Source organism: Balaenoptera musculus, chromosome 4, assembly GCF_009873245.2.
Source record: "Balaenoptera musculus isolate JJ_BM4_2016_0621 chromosome 4, mBalMus1.pri.v3, whole genome shotgun sequence".
NCBI lineage: Eukaryota > Metazoa > Chordata > Mammalia > Artiodactyla > Balaenopteridae > Balaenoptera > Balaenoptera musculus.
In genome coordinates this window covers 57,808,254-57,823,159 of record NC_045788.1, presented here as the reverse complement: position 1 = coordinate 57,823,159, position 14,906 = coordinate 57,808,254, and the positions used below count along the sequence as shown (strand labels likewise).

The window sequence follows — 14,906 nt, the reverse complement described above, 5'->3', positions numbered from 1 at the left end:
TTCCTAAATGCCAAGTGTTCTAAGAGGTTTATTAACTCACTTCATTCTTCAAGAACCCAAGAGTTATGTTCTCTCTTACACAGACAAAAACTTCTTCCTCTCCTTCCTTTCCATTTGTTCAAATGAGTAGACGAATCCCATCTGAAATGTATTGACACCTTTCATCCTGAAAGATGGTGAAGTACTCTGCCGGTGTGTGAACCTGATTCCAGATGAACAATATCAGCCATTCTACCACCCTCACACTACCCTATTCCCATCTCTTCATTTCTTCTCTCTCTCTCTCTCTCTCTCTCTCTCTCCCTCCTCTCTCCCTCCCTCTCTCCATCTCTCTCACACGCATGCACACACACACACTTGCGTACACACAGTAGAAGGTGGGCTACCATGAAAATTACATACATACATACAAATTATAACTTTCAAAATAATTTGTTCTGCTTCCTTTAAACTTCAATAGGGAAAGAATCAGTAGGTTAACTTAAAAAAATAAAATGTGCATTTCTTCTTATTAATCTATGCTCATGGTAAAAATAAACAACAAAAAATTACACACAGGTTTAAAGAAAGCAAAAATGACCCATAAGCACATCCCAGAGATAACACTATTTTGTGGTAGTTCCTCCAAATCTTTTTTTTGTATGCATATATGGTTTTCCTTAACTGAAATCACCTACATATACACTTTGGTTCTCTTTTTTCACATAACATGGCACATTATCATTTTCCTGTGTTATAAATTCTTCAAACATATTTTTTGTGGCTACAGCAGTATATTTCATATTGTAAGTTAGGGCTAATGTTAAATCTTCTCACCTCAGTAGCTCCCTCAGTTCCTCCGCCTCCACATATACAACCTTTAAAAAACAATTCTCACATAACAACAAAATCATACAGGACTTTTCATAAGCTTGGTTTTTCTTCTGGATTTGATTCCTGGCCAGATTACTTCTGCCAAAGTCTGGTCCTTTGCTATCCAAAATGCTTTAAAATTGACATCTGATCATTTGTAATAGGGAGACACACAAACACAATGACTCTTTAACATAGGAGACTGAATCAACAAAAAAAAAAAAAAGTTTTGAAAAATTACATTAATTCAATCAAATGCTTCCACATAAGACGATCAATATTTTAGAGATGGTAGTTTCCAAACAATTAGAGTATTAGTATTGAGCCCTTTTGTGTGCTCAGCAAAACCCCACACAACCACAATAATAAATGGTCTATGGAATACAAATTGGTATTAGATTCATAATAATATTTTCTGGTCAAATAATTATTTATTTGCTTCATGTTTTGTCAATGAGAGTAGAGTGGAGAAAATATAGACTTTGAAGTCAGATGTAACTGAATTCCAGATCTGCCGTTCAGTAACTTCATTTTTACTAGGCAAGTTGTTTCACCTCTGGGACTCAGAGACCTCGTGCACCAAATGAGGACCATGGAGCCCATTTCATTATGTCATTAGTGCTTAGAAGTAATTGAGACACTGTGTGAAGATTCTCAACAGTTCATGGTAGATAATGGAGGCTTCATAAATGCTAATTCTCACTGCCCTTCCTTCTCCCTAAATAGTCCAGTTTACCCAACAGACATTTAGCTTAATTCCTGGTTCAGTATACACATCCTTTCCAGTCTTCCTCCTATGTATATACATAGATCCTACCATATCCGCTTGCACAGAATTGTGCTACATGTAAATGCAAATTTTACTCTATGCAAATACATATAGGACAACTTCCAGAGTAGCAGCTATTCATATGCACGAATTGTATGCCAACCTACTCACTCTGGAGAAGGTTGGTGCAGACTGGATGTGAAAGCAAGCTGGCCACGGCATCTGCTACGCTCATCAATTGCCAGGCTGGATTTGGCAGATCTTCCTAGCTGGTCTGGGAGGATGTTCCCTTCTTCTTTTGTGTCCCATTGTGTCCTTCTGAGTACTGTGACAACCTTCCCAGAGAGAGAAGTGCTCTTCTTTCATCAGGCATGTCAAAATGGGCCACAATTCAAACTCTCAAGTGTCAGAAAATATAGGGAACGGACTGCAGTCTAAAGCATTGTTACTCAAGGTTGTCCATCAGCACCACCTGGGAGCTTATTAGAAATGCAAATTCAGGGGCTCCCCACAGACCTACTGAATCAGAATCTCTGGGGATAGGGCTCTTCAAGGACTCTAGTACTCAAAAAAGTGTAATGTAAAGTGGAACTGCATTCATTCAACAATGTGTTTTAAGTACCTTCCTCTCTCACTTGACACCAGACATACAGGCCCGCTTGCCATACCTTGAAATCCGAAAAGTAAAGACTCAACATAATTCATTAGAACTGTTAAAATTCTATCTGTATTTTATCAATGTTTCTGGTTGTAAATTTCAGACTACTTTCCAATTCAGTTAAAAATTCATTTGAAATGCTTGCTTTTTAGTAATAGATATTTCACTGGTGTTGAAATTGGTTTTCTCAAAAGAGGGAATCATGCATTGTTCCATGGCATCCAGTCACTTAATCTAGGACTAGCTCCCTGGAGTGCCAACGTTAGCAGCATCGGCTGGTGGGGTAGGTAGGGGTAGCTCCTGCATGGAAGGCACATGTGCACATAGCAGTTCTGCAGCAGGTTGCCATTGTGATTTCCATGACTGGCCGTAGATTTCCTGGTAGCTAGAGTCACTGAGTACATGATCAGGAAGAACACACATGGTCCAGGATATCCGTCACTGCTAGAAACAATACAAAATGTGTGTGGATAAAAAGTCTGGGGTCATGAATTAGTCCATCAAAAGTGTCTTTATTAAAAAAGTTAACATAAATGGAGCTTAAGTTAACTTTTATTTTTCCAATTTGTAATAAGATTCAAATCAAATTATATTTGAAACCCAACCACTTGTGCCTTTTGAAATGTCTTAAATGTGTTTGCCTAGTGTTCATTCCTCAAAATATCATAAAGCATAATTTGGCAATATCAAACATATTCGGCTTCATTTTGTTTACAATATGAAGATAGATCTTTTTTTCTTTCTAATTATAAAGCTTATACCTGCTCATGTATAAAATTCATGCAAACATAAAGGGGGGAAAAAAGCAGTTCAAATTTACCATCTTAAGGTAATCACTTTTAACATTTTGGGGGTTATCCTTACACATGCCTCCCTATAATCACACACACACATACACACAAACAATTTTACATAACTATGATCATGCTATACCTGAGGCGGTGAACCGTATTTTTTCTCTCCTCCCTATGTCCTGGGGCCCTTTAGATCTTGGTAAATATAATTTATATATTTTAATAACTATGTAAAATTTTGTTTTATGGATTACATTATATTATAATATATATAACTAATTCCCAATTCATAGACTTTAGAGTGCTTCTAGGTTTTCATACTTCTAAATAATATTAGAATAAATATCCTTGAACATGGCTATCTTTGTACTTTTCTGATATCATTAGCATAAATAACTAGAAGCAAAACTGTTGATAGAAGACCATGTGCATTTAAAAGTTTCACTCCATCAGCAAACTGCCCTTCAAAAAGACTATGTCAATTTCTCTCCCATAACAGCACATGAATCTTTTTTTTTCTTTTTTTTTTTTGACTTTTATTTTATTTATTTTTATACAGCAGGTTCTTATTAGTTATCCATTTTATACATAGTAGTGTATATATGTCAATCCCAATCTCCCAGTTCATCACACCACTACCACCACCACCCCCGCCGCTTTCCCACCTTGGTGTTCATACGTTAGTTATCTACATCTGTGTCTCTATTTCTGCCCTGCAAACCAGTTCATCTGTACCATTTGTCTAGGTTCCACATATATGCATTAATACACAATATTTGTTTTTCTCCTTCTGACTTACTTCACTCTGTATGACAGTCTCCTGATCCATCCACGTCTTGATAAATGACCCAATTTCATTCCTTTTTATGGCTGAGTAATATTCCACTGTATATACGTACCACTTCTTCTTTATCCATTCGTCTGTTGATGGGCATTTAGGGTGCTTCCATGACCTGGCTATCATAAATACTGCTGCAATAAACATTGGGGTGCATGTGTCTTTTTGAATTATGGTTTTCTCTGGGTATATGCCCAGTAGTGAGATTTCTGGGTCACATGGTAATTCTATTTTGAGTTTTTTAAGGAACCTCCATACTGTTCTCCATAGTGGCTATATCAATTTACATTCCCACCAACAGTGAAAGAGGGTTCCCTTTTCTCCACACCCTCTCCAGCATTTGTTATTTGTAGACTTTCTGATGATGCACATTCTAAGTGGTGTGAGGTGATACCTCATTGTAGTTTTGATTTGCATTTCTCTAATAATTAGTGATGTTGAGCAGCTTTTCCTGTGCTTCCTGGCCATCTGTATGTCTTCTTTGCAGAAATGTCTATTTAGGTCTTCTGCCCATTTTTGGATGGGGTTGTTGGTTTTTTTGATATTGAGTTACATGAGCTGTTTATATATTTTGGAGATTAATCCTTTGTCTGTTGATTCGTTTGCAGATATTTTCTCCAATTCTGAGGGTTGTCTTTTCATCTTGTTTATGGTTTCCTTTGCTGTGCAAAAACTTTGAAGTTTCATTAGGTCCCATTTGTTTATTTTCGTTTTTATTTCCATTACTCTAGGAGGTGGATCAAAAAAGATCTTGCTGTGATTTATGTCAAAGAGTGTTCTTCCTATGTTTTCCTCTAAGAGTTTTATGGTGTCCGGTCTTACATTTAGGTCTCGAATCCATTTTGAGTTTATTTTTGTGTATGGTGTTAGGGAGTGTTCTAATTTCATTCTTTCACATGTAGCTATCCAGTTTTCCCAGCACCACTTATTGAAGAGGCTGTCTTTTCTCCATTGTATATCCTTGCCTCCTTTGTCATAGATTAGTTGACCATAGGTGCGTGGGTTTATCTCTGGGCTTTCTATCCTGTTCCATTGGTCTATATTTCTGTTTTTCTATATTCATCAGTGATATTGGTCTGTAATTTTCTTTTTTTGTAGTATCTTTGTCTCGTTTTGGTATCAGGATGATTGTGGCCTCATAGAATGAGTTTGGGAGTGTTCCTTCCTCTGCAATTTTTTGGAAGAGTTTGAGAAGGATGGGTGTTAGCTCTTCTCTAAATGTTTGATAGAATTCGCCTGTGAAGCCATCTGGTCCTGGACTTTTGTTTGTTGGAAGATTTTTAATCACAGTTTCAATTTCATTACTTGTGATTTGTCTGTTCATATTTTCTATTTCTTCCTGGTTCCGTCTTGGAAGGTTATAACTTTCTAAAAATTTGTCCATTTCTTCCAGGTTGTCCATTTTATTGGCATAGAGTTGCTTGTAGTAGTCTCTTAGGATGCTTTGTATTTCTGCTGTGTCTGTTGTAACTTCTCCTTTTTCATTTCTAATTTTATTGATTTGAGTCCTCTCCCTCTTTTTCTTGATGAGTCTGGCTAATGGTTTGTCAATTTTGTTTATCTTCTCAAAGAACCAGCTTTTAGTTGTATTGATCTTTGCTATTGTTTTCTTTGTTTCTATTTCAGTTATTTCTGCTCTGATCTTTATGATTTCTTTCCTTCTACTAACTTTGGGTTTTGTTTGTTCTTCTTTCTCTAGTTCCTTTAAGTGTAAGGTTGGTTTGTTTATCCGAGATTTTTCTTGTTTTTTGAGTTAGGCTTGTATTGCTATAAACTTCCCTCTTAGAACTGTTTTTGCTGCATCACATAGGTTTTGGATCATCGTGTTTTCATTGTCATTTGTCTCTAGGTATTTTTTTATTTCCTCTTTGATTTCTTCAGTGATCTCTTGGTTATTTAGTAATGTATTGTTTAGCCTCCATGTGTCAGTGTTTTTTATGTTTTTTTTCCCTGTAATTGATTTCTAATCTTATAGCATTGTGGTCAGAAAAGATGCTTGATAGGATTTCAATTTTCTTAAATTTACTGAGGCTTGATTTGCGACCCAAGATGTGATCTATCCTGGAGAATGTTCCATGTGCACTTGAGAAGAAAGTGTAATCTGCTCTTTTTGGATGGAATGTCCTATAAATATCAATTAAATCTATCTGGTCTATTGTGTCATTTAAAGTTTGTGTTTCCTTTTTAATTTTCTGTTTGGATGATCTGTCCATTGGTGTAAGTGAGGTGTTAAAGTCCCCCATTATTATTGTGTTATTGTTGATTTCCTCTCTTAGAGCTGTTAGCAGTTGCCTTACGTATTGAGATGCTCCTATGTTGGGTGCATATATATTTATAATTGTTATATCTTCTTCTTGGGTTGATCCCTTGATCATCATGTAGTATCCTTCTTTGTCTCTTGTAACATTCTTTATTTTAAAATCTATTTTATCTGATATGAGTATAGCTACTCCAGCTTTCTTTTGATTTCCATTTGCATGGAATATCTTTTTCCATCCCGTCACTTTCAGTCTGTATGTGTCCCTAGGTCTGAAGTGGGTCTCTTGTAGACAGCATATATATGGGTCTTGTTTTTGTATCCATTCAGTGAACCTTTGTCTTTTGGTTGTAGCTTAACCCATTCACGTTTAAGGTAATTATGGTTATGTATGTTCCTATGACCATTTTCTTAATTGTTTTGAGTTTGTTTTTGTAGGTCCTTTTCTTCTCTTGTGTTTCCCACTTAGAGAAGTTCCTTAACATTCGTTGTAGAGCTGGTTTGGTGGTGCTGAATTCTCTTAGCGTTTGCTTGTCTGTAAAGCTTTTGATTTCTCCATCGAATCTGAATGAGATCCTTGCCGGGTAGAGTAATCATGGTTGTACGTTCTTCCCTTTCATCACTTTAAATATATCATGCCACTTCCTTCTGGCTTGTAGAGTTTCTGCTGAGAAATCAGCTGTTAACCTTACGGGAGTTCCCTTGTATGTTATTTGTTGTTTTTCCCTTGCTGCTTTCAATAATTTTTCTTTGTCTTTAATTTTTGTCAATTTGATTATTATGTGTCTCAGCGTGTTTCTCCTTGGGTTAATCCTGCCTGGGACTCTCTGTGCTTCCTGGACTTGGGTGGCTATTTCCTTTCCCATGTTAGGGAAGTTTTCGACTATAATCTCCTCAAAGATTTTCACGGGTCCTTTCTCTCTCTCTTCTCCTTCTGGGACTCCTATAATGAGAATGTTGTTGCGTTTAATGTTGTCCCAGTGGTCTCTTAGGCTGTCTTCATTTCTTTTCATTCTTTTATCTTTATTCTGTTCCGTGGCAGTGAATTCCACCATTCTGTCTTCCAGGTCACTTATCCGTTCTTCTGCCTCAGTTATTCTGCTATTGATTCCTTCTAGTGTATTTTTCATTTCAGTTATTGTATTGTTCACCTCTGTTTGTTTGTTCTTTAATTCTTCTAGGTCTTTGTTAAACATTTCTTGCATCTTCTCAGTCTTTGCCTCCCTTCTTTTTCTGAGGTCCTGGATCTTCTTCACTATCATTATTCTGAATTCTTTTTCTGAGGTCCTGGATCTTCTTCACTATCATTATTCTGAATTCTTTTTCTGAAAGATTTCCTATCTCCACTTCATTTAGTTGTTTTTCTGGGGTTTTATCTTGTTCCTTTGTCTTTTACATAGCCCTCTGCCTTTTCATCTTGTCTATCTTTCTGTGAATGTGGTTTTTTTCCACAGGATGCAGGATTGTAGTTCTTCTTGCTTCTGCTGTCTGCCTTCTGGTGGATGAGGCTATCTAAGAGGCTTGTGCAAGTTTCCTGATGGGAGGGACTGGTGGTGGGTAGAGCTGGGGGTTGCTCTGGTGGGCAGTGCTCAGTAAAGCTTTAATCTGCTTGTCTGCTGATGGGTGTGGCTGGGTTCCCTCCCTGTTGGTTGTTTGGCCTGAGGCGACCCAACACTGGAGCCTACCTGGCTCTTTGGTGGCACTAATGGCCAACTCTGGGAAGGCTCACACCAAGGAGTACTTCCCAGAACTTCTGCTGCCAGTGTCCTTGTCCTCATGGTGAGCCACAGCTACCCCCCGCCTCTGCAGGAGACCCTCCAACACTAGCAGGTAAGTCTGGTTCAGTCACTGCTGAACCAGACCTACCTGCTGGGGTCACTGCTCCTTCCTCTGGGTCCTGATGCGCACACTACTTTGTGTGTGCCCTCCAAGAGTGGAGTCTGTGTTTCCCCTAGTCCTGTCGAAGTCCTGCAATCAAATCCCGCTAGTCTGATTCTGTAGGAATTCCTCCTCCCATTGCCGGACCCCCAGGTTGGGAAGCCTGATGTGGGGCTCAGAACCTTCACTCCAGTGGGTGGACTTCTGTGGTATAAGTGTTCTCCAGTTTGTGAATCACCCACCCAGCAGTTCTGGGATTTGATTTTATTGTGATTGCACCCCTCCTACTGTCTCATTGTGGCTTCTCCTTTGTCTTTGGATGTGGGATATCTTTTTTGGTGAGTTCCAGTGTCTTCCTGCCGATGACTGTTCAGCAGTTAGTTTTGATTCCGGTGCTCTCGCCAAGAGGGAGTGAGCTCACATCCTTCTACTCCTCCATCTTGAACCCTAGCACATGATCTTATTTTCCTATATTCCAGCCAAGAGAGTGTCTCTCTTTTTAATCTTTGCCAGTCTGATAAACAAAAATCAACATCTCATTTTAATTTCTATTTCTTTCATTACAAGTGAAGCTAAAAAAAATTGAGTTCAGGATACATGAAAATTTATTGAATATCTCAGGACCCCTCTGGTTAGCATTTGAGTTAATTGGACTGTGCTGTATCCAAGGAATTTTTAATTTACAAGCTTGGAAACAACACTTCTTTGAACCTCTTTAGGAGAAAAACACATAGCGAGTTTCTCTTAAAAGAAACAGATAAGAATAATTTAAACACATCAGAGCATACGGCTTCAGGCATCTTGTCATTTCTTAAGATATTTATAATCTTGAAAAAAAGTATTTGGGGAAAAGTCATCCTTTCCAATGTGGTTCTATCATTATAAATATATGCCAAACATGATTTCTAAAGCAGACGGGGAAAAGAATTAATAGTCAGGAAGTCTGGGTTCTGTCTAGGTTTTGACACCAACCAACTTGGTGACCTTATAAAATTGACTTCACCCCTATAGGCCCCAGTTTCCTCCTCCAAAAAATGAAATGGGTTCCTTGAGGTCTTAACAGCCTAAGGTGTGATGATGATCTGCATTCTAATGACAGTAGCTTTGCCAGGCTCCTTATTGACAGAGATACCCAAACCTGGCACTAATTAACACTAGCTCCCCATTTTGAACATGACAGTAGATGTTGAGCTTAGATCTTGGTCAAATGCAAACAGTCCATTTTTCTTTTAGCAACATTTAATTATCTAGACAATCTGGAGAAATAGATCTTTTATCTTTGCCTGTGAGAGTGCATGTGTGTGTGTTTCCATTCATTCATTTCTCAAACACTCGTTGAGTATCTACCATCTTGCAGGCTAGTGCTTGAATGAATTAGACAAAAATTTCCTTCTTCAAGGAACTCATCACCTAATGGGGAAATGGACAAATAAGCAAGCAGGTGTTATCTGGAAGAAAATTTGAAGTTGTGCTAAAATAATATGATTTCTTTCTCAAAATTCACATTTGAATGAGATGGCATTTCCCTTTTCCGCCATTTCACAATACAGACGAAAATGATGAAAGGTTTGAGCACACATAAAATGTCTTTAGGGAAAAAAAAGAAAAATTGGGGCCTCTTTTAGAATTAAGGTATCCACTTTGAATGACAGATCCTAACATTTCCTCTTATTTTTGCTTGCTCAGATGTAAACAACCTAGGAAACATTTACCATATGTCAAATCCAAAGATGGTTGTTTGGTCGTAACAAGTTAGAGAAGGACCAGATGCAGTATGGGACCTGCCCACCAAGGCAGAACGGGTCTGGGGGGTAGAGCCCATCCAGAGGAGTTTCATATAGGCAGGCAAAGCACCAAGTTCACAGGTACCACAAACCCAGTAGCAGTTGACACTAATGGCCAGCTTTCTGGGTTCCAACAGATGGGCAGAGGCTAACATTTTGGAACCCAGAGTAGATGATATCAGCATCCCAGGAGGGTGGCATTTGGCAACTGAGAAGTCATAACAGGGACCCAGCTACAGCCTGGGATTCAGCTGAACTTTAAGCTGCTGGGAAGGAAATTAGAAACTGTCTAGAAAAGGAAGGTTGTAAAAGGCCATTGGTAACAGAAAACAGACCAGAGGAGAAACTAGGTTTTCTGACCTAGTCCAGTAGTTCTCAACTTCAGCACTCATTCAGATCACCTGGAGGGCTTGTTAAAGTTCACATTGTTGGACGCCGCCCCCAGAGGGTCTGATTCAGTAGGTTGGAGCTGAGAATCTGCTTTGTAAACAAGTTCCCAGGTGATGCTGGTGCTTCCGGTCCAGACCACAGACCACACTTTGAGAACCACTGACAGAACAAACCAAGAACTTACGCAAGGCTCAGCGACTCAGGCACAGAAACCTTATTTTCCGAATAGGAGGTCGGAAAGGAAGGGGAGTGCTGTGGAGCCTGTGATTTTAACCGGAGCTGAGTTCTGATCTGGTGCGCAGAGAGTGACTGGGACAGCAAGGTGAATATTCACAGGGTGGACGGGGGCGGTGTGACCGAAGCTGAAGAAGTGCTGGGTTCAAGGACAGACACCATGGATGGGGGTTTGGGGGCTACCCATGATCCCAGCTGTGGGGAGCAGGAAGAAACAGAGGCGCCAGTTAGACCGGACCTGGCCTCACTGTCCACAAGGACTCATCACCGTCTCTCTGAACCAAGGTCTGTTGCTGCCTGCAAACATGTGCTCTTCTTCATGTCTACTTGAAGAGAACTTTTATATCTCAATTCTGCTCAAAATACTTGCTTTAACCCTTTGAAATTGCCAACATTTAATAGCTTTTGCTTACACACACAAAAAAATGGCAATTTCATGAGGTTCAACCTAATATAAACTAGAATATGAACTGAAAATAAATGCAAAACTCTTTATGCTTAACTCAGATCTTTTTTAAAAAAATTTAAATGAGGAATCAACTGTTAGGTTTCCCATATTTAGATTTAAGCACTTTGAGGATTTTTCTGCAGTAAATTTTCCATCTTTGAAACTGCTTTCACGGAGCTGGACCCGACTCTGATCTGCTGCCCCTGCTGTCAGCCAGGGAAGCAACCTGATTTTAACTGTATTTGGAAGGTTAGAGGTATTCTTCAAAAAAAAATTCAGGATTTCTAAACATGCCATTTAGGATTATCCCTTGTTTCGAATAATCCTTGCCACTGCTTTTCTCCATTACAAGACGGTTGAGACTTGATGGGATAAGTCATTATCATATGAGCCCTGCTAGCATGACATGCTTCCCTTCGGGATACAACTTAGAGTCAGAAAAGAAGGATCGAATTACAGCTGGGCTCTCAATAACTCACACTAATGGCAGGGACAACTGCTTCCAGATTTCAGACATCAGGCTAAAGAGGATGTAGTGAAGGGTAATAGAATAAAGGGGCTTCGAGCTTGGATCTTGGTGATTTTGCTGGAGTGTGTTGGCATTTAATTACCTTCAACAAAAACTGGGGCTCATGCTCTGGTGATTTTGTTCCCCATATGATAAAACCGAATGAGTGTAAGCCAACTCCAGTTCTTCACCCTCAGTTCTTCTCTGTAACATCAGTAGGGATTGCTGGGTTTTTATAAGAATCAGTGAGCTTTAGATCTGACACAGAAAGAACTATGTGCTGCCAGTGGTAACTGATGGTTACTTGTGGGAAAAGAAGAAAGTACTTAAAATTCAAGCCAGAATCAGTTGGAAAGTCGAGATTGTAATTCAGATACACAACTGTTTAAATGCCACCCCTTCCACCACTCACCACTTGTTCCTAATTGTTTTCAAAAGCCACTTTGCATCCTGTTTCGAAGCTTGGGATGAGAAGGGGTGTGGTCTGTGAGGCCATAGCCCTGCCTCATTCCCCAACTGCAGATGACCCTTCTCTCTCCTGGAACAGTGAGCCTTGGACAAAGCAGGGGCCTAACAGGAGTGGTACAGTTGCTCCCAGTTGGGTCACAGGCTGAAAACTTTGAGAGTGACTATTCTGAATTATAGCTGTAATTTAATTCAGCAATATTATTGAACTTCTCCCTGTAATTAAGTAGCCTCTGGAGATCCAGGAAAGAATAAATCCCTTCCAAAGGCTCACAATTTACTGGTAGTTTCCTGTAAGTGCATGTAGGTTGGTTTTACTCAGCTATTATTGAGGTAAAGGAAATTGTTGGATGAAACTTTTTACCTCCCATTCAAACTGTTAATTGGTATGCCAGCTACATGAGCATTTGCTGCATTTATGCTTATTTCTCAAAAGATGAAAACCAAACTTGGCTCACAAGATCCAGCCCACAGCTGCACTGTCTTTACTCAAGGGCTACTTTTGCTTTTTAGTGTCCAATCTGTTGTGGATTGATGCTTTTATAAACACAATAGAGATGAATTACTCAGATAAATAAAATGAAAACAAAAAGTCATGCAAAATGTAAGCCCAAGTTTTTTACTATTAGGTTAAACAAATATAAAATGACTTTGTGAAATTGCTATAAAAAACTTCTAAACGCGTACTTTCAATTTCTATACCTATCTCATCGCAGTATGGTAGCGGACAGTTCACAGGTCTGCACAGCACACTTTGAGTAACACAGGGTAGCCCCTGCCTCCCTCTCCCTGTCACACTGGCCTGCTTCCCCTTCTTGGAACATGCCACCCTCCTTGCCCTGGCTGGCTTGTCCCCTCTGCCCAGAAGTTTCCCCAACCTCTCTGTGCCTAATTAACTAGAACCACCCATCGGATTGCAAGTCACATGTCTTTCTATCCTGATGTCCTAGACTTGGTCAGGGCCCCTACTCTGGGCTCTCATTGTACCACACACCTCTCCTCATCACGCTTATCACCATTTAGAAAAACACGACTCCCTCACTAAGCCATAAACTCCACGAATGGAGTGCTGTCATCAGCCTTGTTCACCAAGGATCCCAAATGCCCAGCACAGTGGCTGAGACATAGTAGATGTTCAATAAATACTTGTTCAATTTATAGATAATTAGAATATAACTTGAGTTCGTATCATTCAAATCCCCATTTTACAAATGAGAAAAATGAGCTACAGAGAGTTTAAGCAATTTGCCCAAAATTTCCAAAGACATATATATATTTAAAACTATTTCAGATCTGTCAGGTTCCACACCACTACTTTTTTATGACACATTCTAAAATGGGACATTACATAGACATTATGAAAGCTGTTTTGGATGATAGCATTTCTATGTGTTGAAGCCTAGCTTTCAATTCTATGTCATTTCTAAAACTATCTGGAAAATTTGCACAAACAAAATTTTATTTTATAATCCATGTATTCATTCCACAGATATTTACTGAATACCTACTATGTGCCAGGCACTACTCTAAGTGCTATAGAAGTAGCAACAGATGAGAAAGCCCAGGCTCTGCTGGGTCTCAGTTTAGAAAAATACCCATAATTGTTGATAAGTCCTATGAAGAGAATATGCACAAGATAAAGGGATAGAAAGTGATGGAGGTACTATTTTTGATAATGTGATCAGGGGGCCACTCTAAGGAGGTGACACCCGAGTTGAGACCTGAACATGAAAAGAAGCCACAAGGGTCTGGTGGCAGGCAAAGGGGGCAGCAACTGCAAAGCCTTGGGCTGGGAACAAGTCTAGTTCTGTTCCAGGACCCGGAAGTGTGACTGGGGCACACGGTGAAAGAGCAGGAGAGGTTGTCAAGATGGGAAAGATAAATGGTGGCCAATTGTGATTAGCCTTTTCAAAAGACCACTCGTATTGTTAAGGAGAATACTGAGGCGGTTGTGAGGGCAGTGTGACAGGTGGAAGAGGACATCAGCCAGGATTGTAGTTCAGCAGTCCAGGTGAAAGATGAGAGCAGGGTGGCAGCAGCGGTGGTGGTGAGAAGTAGACTCAAGATTTATTTTGAAGGTAGAGTTGAAAGAACTTGCTGACAGATTGGATGTTGGAGGTGAGAGAAAGAGGGGACTCAGGATAATTCCAAGATTTTAGACCTGAGTGACGGAATGAATACTAGTGCCCGAAACAGGGATGTTAGAAGACTTAGGAGGAGCACGTGGAGGGTGGGGATTGGTTTGAAATCAAGAGTAAAGGTGTGTGTGGGGTAAATGACACATAGTATAGACCACAGAGAGAAAATACTTTTCAATAGAATCCATCAGAAACCTCATCATGCTTACATTTTCTTTAATAACTTCATCTGTGCTTATATTTTATGCTATAATATTTTAATTATTATTTAACAGAAGAGTACCCAGAGTTAGATAGAATAATAAAATCAAGTAATTGAAAGGTTAACACTCTTACAGACTATTCGTATAGATTTTTCATTTGTTTCTGTCTGACCTAAAATCAAGATAATTTTCCTAAATTTAGAGATAGTGAGGATAGTGAGTTAATATTTCTCCTTGAAAATATGTAGCACTATGTTCAAGGTTATTTATTATAGCAATGATTATAATGGTGAAAATTAGATAATAGTTACTAATAAGATACTAGATAACTAAATTAGGTATACCCTTGCAACTGAATATTATGCAGATATAATAAAAATGAAGAAATTCTCTATGTACTGATATAGAAGAACCTTTAAGATGTATTAAGTGGTAAAGCAAGGTACAGAATAATTGGCATAGTATGTTACCTCTTGTCATTAAAAGGGTGGGAAAATAAAAATATGTATAGGATCTGTGTTTGCTTGTATAAGCATAGAGAAACTCTGGGAGGATGCATAAGAAACTAATCACAGTGTTACTTATGGATGGGGTGCTGGGGATGGATAAATTAGGGAGATGGGGGATAGGGGTGTGAGGAAGATTTTCCATTAGATATCTTCTTTGATATTTTTATTTTTGAGACATGTA

The 14,906-nt window shown here is 39.1% G+C and overlaps 1 protein-coding gene across 6 annotated transcripts in view; it reads left to right on the top strand.

Annotated features, from left to right (window-relative positions):
- The window catches only part of PEX5L (peroxisomal biogenesis factor 5 like), a 247,406-nt gene that overhangs the window by 94,877 nt on the left and 137,623 nt on the right, over positions 1-14,906 (top strand). Inside the window, exon 1 of one of the 6 annotated variants that reach the window (XM_036851574.1) lies at positions 10,465-10,542. The exons of the other annotated variants lie outside the window; for them this stretch is intronic. The gene's annotated coding sequence lies outside the window, so the exon portion shown is untranslated. Of the gene's footprint in view, positions 1-10,464; positions 10,543-14,906 lie in introns of those variants that run through there. 6 annotated transcript variants of the gene reach the window in all.